The sequence below is a fragment of the Asterias rubens genome, chromosome 11, assembly GCF_902459465.1.
Source record: "Asterias rubens chromosome 11, eAstRub1.3, whole genome shotgun sequence".
Classification (NCBI taxonomy): Eukaryota; Metazoa; Echinodermata; class Asteroidea; order Forcipulatida; family Asteriidae; genus Asterias; species Asterias rubens.
The window spans coordinates 5,707,460-5,718,255 of NC_047072.1; the positions used below are offsets into that span (position 1 = coordinate 5,707,460).

Consider the following 10,796-nt stretch of genomic DNA (forward strand, 5'->3'; position numbering starts at 1 on the left):
ATTAAAGTAATTTAACAATATTTTTTCAGATATGTGCGCGGCTTCGATAAGGGAGTGATCCTAATCAAATATCCCATGAGATGGTTAACCCTGATCGAAAATTAATAATTAAAAAATAATATTAAAAATAAAGTTGAAATAAGCAGGACAAATATGAAGACCCAAAGGGCCATTCAGAAGATGATGTCTCACACGTCCTGGATTTTCCATTGTCAGCTTTGCTGATGGGTACAGCTTTTTTGTTACTTTTCCAAAACATCATCCTTGTTGTTGTTTTTGTTGATGTTTATGTTGATGTTGTTGTTGTTGTTGTTGCTGCTGTTGCTGTTGCTGTTGCTGTTGTTGTTGTTGTTGTTGCTGTTGTTGTTGTTGCTGTTGCTGTTGTTGTTGCTGTTGCTGTTGCTGTTGTTGCTGTTGCTGTTGCTGTTGTTGCTGTTGTTGCTGTTGTTGTTGCTGTTGCTGTTGCTGTTGCTGTTGCTGTTGCTGTTGCTGTTGCTGTTGTTGTTTCTGTTGTTGCTGTTGCTGTTGTTGCTGTTGCTGTTGTTGCTGTTGCTGTTGCTGTTGTTGCTGTTGCTGTTGCTGTTGTTGTTGTTGTTGCTGTTGCTGTTGCTGTTGCTGTTGTTGTTGTTGTTGTTGCTGTTGTTGTTGCTGTTGCTGTTGTTGTTGCTGTTGCTGTTGCTGTTGTTGCTGTTGCTGTTGTTGCTGTTGATGCTGTTGTTGCTGTTGTTGTTGCTGTTGTTGCTGTTGTTGTTGTTGCTGTTGTTGCTGTTGCTGTTGCTGTTGCTGCTGTTGCTGTTGCTGTTGCTGTTGCTGTTGCTGTTGCTGTTGCTGTTACTGTTGCTGTTACTGTTGTTGTTGCTGTTGCTGTTGCTGTTGCTGTTGCTGTTGTTGCTGTTGTTGCTGTTGCTGTTGTTGCTGTTGCTGTTGCTGTTGTTTCTGTTGTTGCTGTTGTTGCTGTTGCTGTTGCTGTTGTTGCTGTTGTTGCTGTTGCTGTTGCTGTTGTTGTTGTTGTTGCTGTTGTTGCTGCTGCTGCTGCTGCCGCCGCTGCCGCCGCTGCCGCCGCCGCCGCCGCCGCCGCCGACGTTGATCGTTATGTTGATGATATTCAACAGCTCTTAAATGCTCGTTACTAAGTAATATTTTATGCTATAAAAACAGTTTAGTTGAGTAAATACCAATAGTTTCCAGTGCCTTTAAAGTGGTAATTAATTCAGCAAGTCCTAGCGATCTCGTTATCTCGAGAGTAGATTGTATCATCAAATCAAGCGCTCGAACAGCCTTACCTTAGAAGTTTGTCAGCAGAGAGTGCACTAAAGGCACAACGTGCTTCTTTCAGATTTGGCAAACCTCAAAATGAGAAACTGGTGAGCAGTTGTTGTTCAGCACATCCTTGTATTCGTGTGGCGATTGGTACTGGTTTCAAGTTGTGTATAAAACTTAGAGGTGGGTTGGGGAAAGCATGGAGGTAGAAATAGAGTTAATCATTTTGTAGGCTACCAATCACGGGTATCACCTTTAAAGGAACTGGACACCTTTGGTAAATTGTCAAAGACCAGTAAGGTGTATCCCAACAATGCATAAAATAACAAGCCTGTGGAAATTTGGGCTCAAATGATCATCAAGTTTGCAAGAGAATAGTGAAAGAAAAGCCTCCTTGTTGTACTACTATGTGCTTTCAGAAGCATAAAAAGGGCCTTTACTTTGAGTGAGAATAGCCTCTTTCTACAAAAAAACTACTTTACTTCAGAGTTATAGCCGTTTCCCACAATGTTTTTAACATGTACCATCAACAGCTCTTCATTTCTCGCTGCCAATTAAGTTTTTATGCTAACATTTAATGGGAGTAATACCCAATAGTGTCCAGTGCCTTTAACTGCGTAGGCGATAGACTGTGATTTGACATTTTAGTTCCATGGTTCCCAAAGATCAATCAGACCCCGTGTTAACCTAGTTAAAATGTTGATATTAAAGACAAATTAAGATGTTGATGTTGATGCTCACAGTAATTGAGTGATGTTGGATCTACTGATTGCTGGAGTTGTCGCTTGTCCCATCTGTGGTGTATTAAGACCCTTTCACACGAGAGAAATTTAGCAAGGGATCCTTGCTAAACTGTAGCACGGTTGTAATGTTACAAAATATGCCTCGGTGAAAGGGGCAACAATTTGTTCTATCTGTCGAAGTTCTCTTGCAAATTCTTGTTAAACATTGCTACATTTTACAACCCTTGCTAATTACTCTCATGTGAAATGGGTTTTTCACGTAAGAGCAATTTTGCACCGGTCCCTTGCTAAATAGTATCAAGGGTCCCTTGCTGTATAGTAGCAATGGTCCTTTGCTAAAAAAATTCAAAGGTCCTTTGCTAAACAGGGTAGCAAAAGTCCCTTGCTAATTTTTACCAAGGGTCCCTTGCTAAATTGTAGCAAGGTTGTAACATTTTACAAACTCCACTCGTTCTAACAGACAATATTGGAAAGAGAGAGAGAGAGGCAGGGTAAGAACTAAATCAACATTTTTTTATTTCCATTTATGAGGATGAACAACTTCATTACGCGAAGAGAGGCCGAGACACTGTATGGAGGCATGACCCATTAAAAGCAAACGCTTGATAGATTATTACTTGTGTAATTTTGAGGCATTTCATGGTGCTTGTATCAATTTGGCTTGCGCATACCGTAAATCTTCTTGCTGATGGGTAGATTATTTCTTTTGAGAAATTGTCTTGCTATATAGTCTACTGCGGCGGAGAAGATTTTTCGGAATTCATGAGACTTCGAAAGTAGTAGTCCCAGTCGATTTCCTACCTTGCCCGTAAACATACAGGACAGTTCTCTTTAAGGCAGTGGACACTATTGGTAATTGTCAAAGACCAGTCTTCTCACTTGCTGTATCTCATCAAATGCATTAAGTAAAAAACCTGTGAAAATTTGAGCTCGATTGTTCGTCGGAGTTGCGAGATAACTTTACAAGAAAAAACACCCTTGTCACACGAAGTTGTGTGCTTTTAGATGCTTGATTTCGAGACCTCAAATTCTAAACTTGAGGTCTTGAAATCAAAATCGTGGAAAATTACTTATTTCTCGAAAACTAAGTCACTTCAAAGGGAGCCGTTTCTCACAATGTTTTATACTATCAACCTCTCCCCAATACTCGTTACCAAGTAAGGTTTGATGCTGATAATTATTTTGAGTAATTACCAATAGTGTCCACTGCCTTTAAGAACTGCAAAGTCTCCCGAATTCATAAAAAAAAAAACTCCGCGTCAGTAAAATAACCATTTAGCCGCTGTACCGCCCAGCCGCCTCTATGCGTACGAGGAAACCTCGCTAGCTTGTGTTTGTAGAAAAAAACGGGCATTTATTGTTCCCATGAGAACTTTTATACAAATATTACCGAAAGGGTAAAAAATTGTGCATACATATTCAGCCATGGCTATCTTTTAAAATGCGAACTACGATTCCAGTAATTTTGAGAAATTGGTTTTGCAGCAAACTCGGGCGGTGCAGGGACTAAAGGGATAACCTATCGAGACAATTTCTCTAAAGCACATAATCTACCAGCAGCAAGTAGATTTAAACACATGGTGTTATCGCAAACCATGAATTATTCATTGATATAATATTTATAAGCAGATCATTTGATCATAGGAAAATTTATCTGAGTCTAGAGCTTTTTCTTCCTAAAGACGATCAGAGCATCGAAACGTCGAGTAGTTTTACCGGTAACACTACCCAAAATAATTATTTCATATTTAGATTTCACACAAGTGTTCCTCATTATGCATATATACAATTGCATATACATATTTATACTACTTGAAACAAAGATTCGTTTTTTCAAGTTTCCCCCAGGCGTCCCGAATAGGTGATTGCAACTTCCTGCAATTAAAACCAAACTCGTTTTTTTATATTTTATATACATTACATTTGGTCAGTTGATGCCTGTGGAATTTTGGGCTGGCATTTTCTTTCTTAAAGGCACCGGACACTATTTGTATTTACTCAAAGTAATTGTTAGCATAAAACCTTACTTGGTAACGAGAAATGGAGAGCTGTTTGATAGTATAAAACATTATGGGAAACGGCTCCCTCTGAAGTTTCGTAGTTTTTTAGAAAGAAGTAATTTCTCACAATTAAAAGACTTCGGCTGAATCCTTTAGGTAGGCTATGCATCTGAAAGCACACAAAATAATGCATCAAGGGTGTTTTTTTTTTTTCATTATTCCCATACAAATTCGACGACCAATTGATCCAAATTTTTCCCAGGTTTGTTTATTTCATGCATATTATGTATAGGGTTTATTCAGGTGAGAATATACTGGTCGTTGGCAACAGTGTCAGTGTCTTTAAACTAAACCATCAAAATGCTAATCAGTGTTATAAATCTCGGCGAGACGAAATTCGAATTCGAAGCATCCGGAGTGCATGCCTTTGGAGACGCTGTCCATAGGGGGTTTGAATGCTTAATACTGATTCCCTGATCCAGCTTAATCCCAGTTGATCCGGGTGGATTATCCAATCCCTTAGGGTGGAGCTTCACACTGAGATCGTTGCTAATCCCAAACCACACTTGCCTTCTCATTATGCCTGTTCTGTGCATAAAACAAACCCCAACCACACCCTGTGGGTATGGAAGAAACGTACATCGCGTCTGAACTGAAATGACAAGCTTGCCTAGCAGGCGTTATAAATCCGTTCTCCAGCCCCGTCTTGAACAGCATTTCGAAATTCTTTTTCACCCAAAATATGGTCCAACTTCATGATCTATATATAGCGTGGGCCAATTTGATAGTGTGCCTATAAGCATGGAATTCTACCTCCATGCTTAAAGGAACACGTTGCCTTGGGTCGGTCGAGTTGGTCTATAAAAAGCGTTCTTAACCGTTTGTTATGAAATGCATGGTTAGAAAGATGTTTTAAAAGTAGAATCAATGATCCACACTTAACCGTTTGTTATGAAATGCACGGTTAGAAAGATGTTTTAAAAGTAGAATCAATGATCCACACAAACATGCCTCGAAATTTCACTGTTTTCCTTTTACCTTGTCGACTAACACGGTCGGCCATTTATGTGAGTCAAATTGCATTGTGACGTCATATTAAATGCACCAGAAAGGTAAGCATGCATATCATGTGCTTACGATTAGCAGCGCTATGGAATGAAACTCGGTCATAAAAGACAAAATCGTTCTTTAAGAAAAACATTTGTAAGCAATATTTGCAGGCCAAGCACAGGCCGTGGTTTCGAATGAGCCAAAGTTAACAATTTAAATGGTAAATAACTGTATAAAATATCACCATCACAAACCACATACTGAACGGTCGAAGCCGCTAATCAGAAAAGCACTTTTTAAAAGGGCAAATTTAATTCGTTCGCAAAACCGTCTCGGGGTGTTTAAAGACACTGGACACTATTGGTAATTGTCAACGACCGGTCTTCTTACTTGGTAGTTCTCAATACATGTATATGCATAAAATAACAAACCTGTGAAAATATGAACTAATTGGTCGTCGATGTTAATAATGAAAGAAGATAAAACGTCCTTGTCACACGAAGCTGTGATGTACTTTCAGATGCTTGATTTCGAGACCCTGAAATTCTAAATCTGAAGTCTCAAAATCAAATTCGTGGAAAACTACTTCTTTCTCGAAAGCTACGATACTTCAGAGGGAGCCGTTTCTCACAATGTTTTTATACTACCAACCTCTCCTGATCCTCATTACTCGTTACCAAGTAAGGTTTTACAGCCCAAGCACAGGCCGTGGTTTCGAAAAGAGCCAAAGTTTGTTGACAATCTAAATGTTAAATAACTGTATAAAATCACCATAAAACCACTTACTAAACGATTGAAGCCGCTAATCACAAAAGCACTATTTAAAAGGGCAAATTTAATTGGTTTACAAAATCGTTTCTGTGGTGTTTAAATAATCACAGTAATAAGCTCATTTTGTAGGCTCTGTGTCGCACATCCAAACCAATATACTTCAATTTGAAAGCAATCAAAAACAATTTCTTCAATTTGAAAAAAGAAAGTAGCAAGTCATGAAAGTCATGAATAAAATTAATGATAATTTGAAAGAAATTGTGCTAGTTAAACAGCCAAACACGGAGTAATATTAAAGGAAAGGTATTTAATCAACCCAGATGGATGAGAGCCATACTTTAAAGGCACTGAACCCTACTGGTTATAATACTCAAAGTAATTGTTGGCGTCAAAACTTACTTGGTAACAAGCAATGGAGAGTTGGTATAAAACATTGCGAGAAACGGCTCCCTCTCAAGCAACGTAGTTTTCGAGAAAGAGGTAGTTTCTCACTCAAGTCTAATATTTTAATCTGAATATATACTTCAGACATGATTCCGTTTTTAATGCGTCTGAAACCACACAAATTAATTGTGCAATAAGGGTGTGTTTCTTCCATCATACTCTTGCAACTTTGATGACTAATTAAAGATAGGCAACAATGGTCATGCATATTTTGGGTGCATCCTATTATTTGACTTTAAAGGCAGTGGATACTATTGGTAGTTACTCAAAATAATTAATAGCCTAAAACCTTACCTGGTAATGGGGGAAGCTGTTGATAGTATAAAACATTGTGAGAAACGGCTCTCTCTGAAGTTATGTAGTTTTCGAGGAAGAAGTTGATTTCGAGACCTCAAATTTAGAATTTGAGGTATCGAAATCAAGCATCTGGAAGCACACAACTTCGTGTATTACTTCGTGTGACAAGGGTGTTTTTTCTTTCATTTCTTTTCCGCAACTTCGACGACCACTTGAGCTCAAATTTCCACTTGTTTGTTATTTTATGCATATGTTGATATAAAAATGGTCTTTGACAATTACCAAATGAGTGTCCAGTGTCTTTAAGGAGCTATGAAGTGGGGGTCATGGTTAATTGCTAGCTCCGTAAAAAAGCAAAACTCCGCGCCTCCAGCCTGCCTGACATCGGCCCCTGGTTCGACCTAGAACCTCTGCCCTTGCCTGCTCATATATGATTCGTTCGAGGTGATTAGGGTATAAGGTTCGAAGTACGTGTCAATGATACCATAATGGATGCGAACCCGATCCCACTTATGGCACGTCAAGTGCTCTCTCGAAAGTTAAGGTGATAATAGGATAATGACACGTTACTGCAAGGGTTTCAAATTAATCCACGAGGAATTGCATATCAAGTTTAGAAAGTTTGTTAAACCCATGTGATTCTCATTCAAGACTAGGCTAGATCAAATCCAGATAACCACTATGAAAGTGGAGCTCACCACTAAATTGTGTCTTCTCCCACACCTGCATGAGTATGTTGCAATAATCGACAGATACAGTTTTGTTCTTGTTGCTATTCCGCGCAATAATAAACCTAGACTTTTGTCAAGGCCTTCGTGACGTGGACAGCATCGTATGAGCCGCGGTCCCGCTCTAGTCGCTTGGGCCGGGGCTCTACGAAGCTGTCCAAGTCACGAAAGCCTTGACTTAAAGGCAGTGGACACTTGGTAATTACTCAACATAATTATTAGCATTAAACCTTTCTTGGTGACGAGTAATAGGGAGAGCTTGATGGTATAAAACATTGTGAGAACCGGCACCCTCTGAAGTGCCATAGTTTTTGAGAAAGAAATAATTTTCCACCAATGTGATTTCGAGATCTCAGATTTAGAACTTGAGGTCTCGAAATCAACCATCTAAAACGCACACAACTTCGTGTGACAAGGGTGTTTTTTCTTTCATTATTATCTCGCAACTTCGACGACCAATTGAGCTCAAATTTTCACATGTTTGTTATTTTATGCATATATTGACTTACACCAAGTGAGAATACTGGTTTTTGACATTTACCAATAGTGTCCACTGCCTTTAACCACATAACGGGTTTACGAGTCCGCAGTATGCGCATATATTCACGGTTAAGTACAAGGCATCGCAAATATACAGTCATGCTCAGATTATTTGCGATTTACAGTGGCCTTTCATGGCAACAGATCTCTAATACAAAGAAAGCAATGAAGACTAACGGCCTTAGTTAGCTATTAATGAGGTGCTCTATTTGAAACTTGGGGATGTGTCTGATTGATGAAAAGGTACCCCAAATCACTTGTGAAAAGACACAGGTCGTGGTGTCATTTCAAGTCAGGATAGGGAGGACTGGGGGCTGAATAATTCAGCATAGGCTAACGTTGTTGTTTTAAAAGTTGTGTCAATACTCTCTATAGAGCCACATGAGGGACAACTCTTTTTCGAGTGGTCTTTCATGTACACTCTTTTAAATTGAAGTTTGCATCTTTTTGAGTGGTTTTTCACTCTGTCCTGGAGTGAAACCCCTTTAAAGTAATTAAATAACCACCACTCTTTTAAAAGCGCCATTTGAGGGACAACTCGAAATGTAAAGAGTGAGATTTTCCATAGAGCAATATATATAGCTCTATGTGTTTTTCACTCTTTTACATTTAGAGAGTAGACTTGTGGACAAGTCGTTAACTGTCTGTCGCTGTGTGAGCGTTCCGACTTTATCCGTGTGATTCCTGCGATACTGGCGATAGTCTCGCGAGACTGCGAGCCCACGCGAGACTATACTACTCTCGTGTTATTGGAGTAGTGTAGGCAGCCAGCAGCTTCGCGCGAGAGCAGTGATCTCGGGAGAGCAGTTTTTCATCGCGAAATCCTGAAGTCATTCGCCACCACCACGACTTGACTATCTCACCGCGGCAGACCATAAACGACTCGTCCTCAAGTCTAGTTGTATCCAGGAGTCAGTCACATACTGACACTTTGTAATACTGACTGTGACACTCGAGGCGGCAAAGCGTTGCTTATAACCCCACCTGAGTGCCGCTGTGTACTTAAGAGTAATTACATTTAATGTTCTTTATAGAGTATAACAATGATCGTAAAAAAAAATGCCATTGGACCTGGGTGGCTGCCTTCTCATTTGATTTGACTGAGCAGCCAGGAGTCAGTCACATACTGACTGTGACACTCGAGGCGGCAAAGCGTTGCTCATAACCCCATCTGAGTGCCGCTGTGTACTTAAGAATAATTACATTAATATTCTTTATAGAGTATACAATGATCGTAAACAAAAGTTGCATTGGACCTGGGTGGCTGCCTTCTCATTTGATTTGACTGAGCAGCTATATACATTCTAGTTGACTAACTTCTGCGCCTTGAACACCCAGCAGGGTGGATATGTGCGCATTACAAGTCTTATTATTATTATTATTATTATTATTAAATTACTGTCAGAACATAAATGTATTGTCACTATACACCAGCTGATATTCTAGACACCGTATTATATTAAAACTGTTGAAGGCAAGTATGATGGCTTTTTGATATTACAGCATGTTGGTGCATTGCACTGGACGACTTTAATTGGCGGAATGAAAGAGTACAGTGTGGCCAAGCAAGACATATTAAAGGAACACGCTGCCTTGGATCGGTCAAGTTGGTCTTTAAAAAGCGTTTGTAACCATTTGTTATGAAATGCGTATGATTGGAAAGATGTTTTAAAAGTAGAATACAATGATCCACACACCTCGAAATTGCGTGGTTTTCATTTATGGGAGTCAACAATTTGACTCCCATAAATGGCCGACCGTGTTAGTCGACGAGGTAAAAGGAAAACCACGCATTTTCGAGTGATACTTGTGTGGATCATTATATTCTACTTTTAAAATATCTTTCTAATCATATGCATTTTATAACAAACGGTTACAAACGCTTTTCAAGATGGCGCTCTTATTGTGGCTCTTGCGGCTGCATGTATTGCTTTCCATGGCTGTCACTGCCCGTTGCTTATGATGTTGTTTATTTGTTTGTCTGTTGGGATGTTTAATATGTTTGTTTTTATTTGCGAGATTATTTTGTTTAAATGCTGACGTGATGGACGAAGTCCTTAAATTCTGTTCCGTAAAGGTTTTAATCAAGGACCACGGGGTGAAATTAATGTAATCACAAACTTTGCTATAAATCAAAGAAATAATTAGTTGACAAATATGTCATATTACGGACATTGCATAATTCAAGCAATGATGGCATAAAGCGAATGAATGTGTAGCTCTAGATTTGAGAATAGTAACACTGTTTGGTACAACGAACTTTCATCCGGTCGCTGTATGAACAACATGGCGTTGATGCCTGCGTTTTCCCATCTACTTCGGCAACATAAAAATAATGAGGTTTTGTGGGTGATCTTGTTATCTCTGCATGCATGCCATTACTTTCACACGTAGAGCCCAAATAAAAACAAGAGTTGATTCATCAAAGATGAAGCGCCGCGTGGGCGCCTAATTCCCACACATGAAACACTTTAATTGCGGCTCTTATTGGGCGATATTGCACGCCCAATGAATCCACCCTTGCGCCACTTATAAGAAGGCCTGCGCATTTGCACACTGCTACAGGTTTCTTTTTGCTTTTGCGTCTTGCTGTGTGAGAGTACAAGAATTAGCCTGTCTCAAATCTACTGCAAAGCCTCTCGAAGGATACTCTTGCGCCGTCTCTGTCTGCTTCTATCCAGTCGGTACCAAGAACATTATCAAGGTAAATGTTTTTATTTGATGGTGTTTTTCTCCAAGTTTTTATTTTTTATTCAGAGCAAAGTTTATGATACGGGTTAAACGCATTGTTTTTCTGACGACCAAATCAAACCGGTGGCCACATTGATTTCTTTAAGTATAAATTTTGAGGAAAAAAGTGTAAGTATTGATATAATCAGAATATTTGTTACATTATTATTAAGAAGTTGGCCTGACGTATATGTTTATAGGAGATAAATTAATCTTTTATTAATTTCATTTTC

The 10,796-nt window shown here is 39.2% G+C and overlaps 1 protein-coding gene across 1 annotated transcript in view; it reads left to right on the forward strand.

Moving 5' to 3' along the window:
• The window catches only part of LOC117296503 (FGFR1 oncogene partner-like), a 41,714-nt gene extending 32,320 nt beyond the window's left edge, over positions 1–9,394 (forward strand). Inside the window, exon 15 of the mRNA XM_033779468.1 lies at positions 9,337–9,394. The gene's annotated coding sequence lies outside the window, so the exon portion shown is untranslated. The remainder of the gene's footprint in view (positions 1–9,336) is intronic.
• The last annotated feature ends 1,402 nt before the right edge of the window (positions 9,395–10,796 follow it).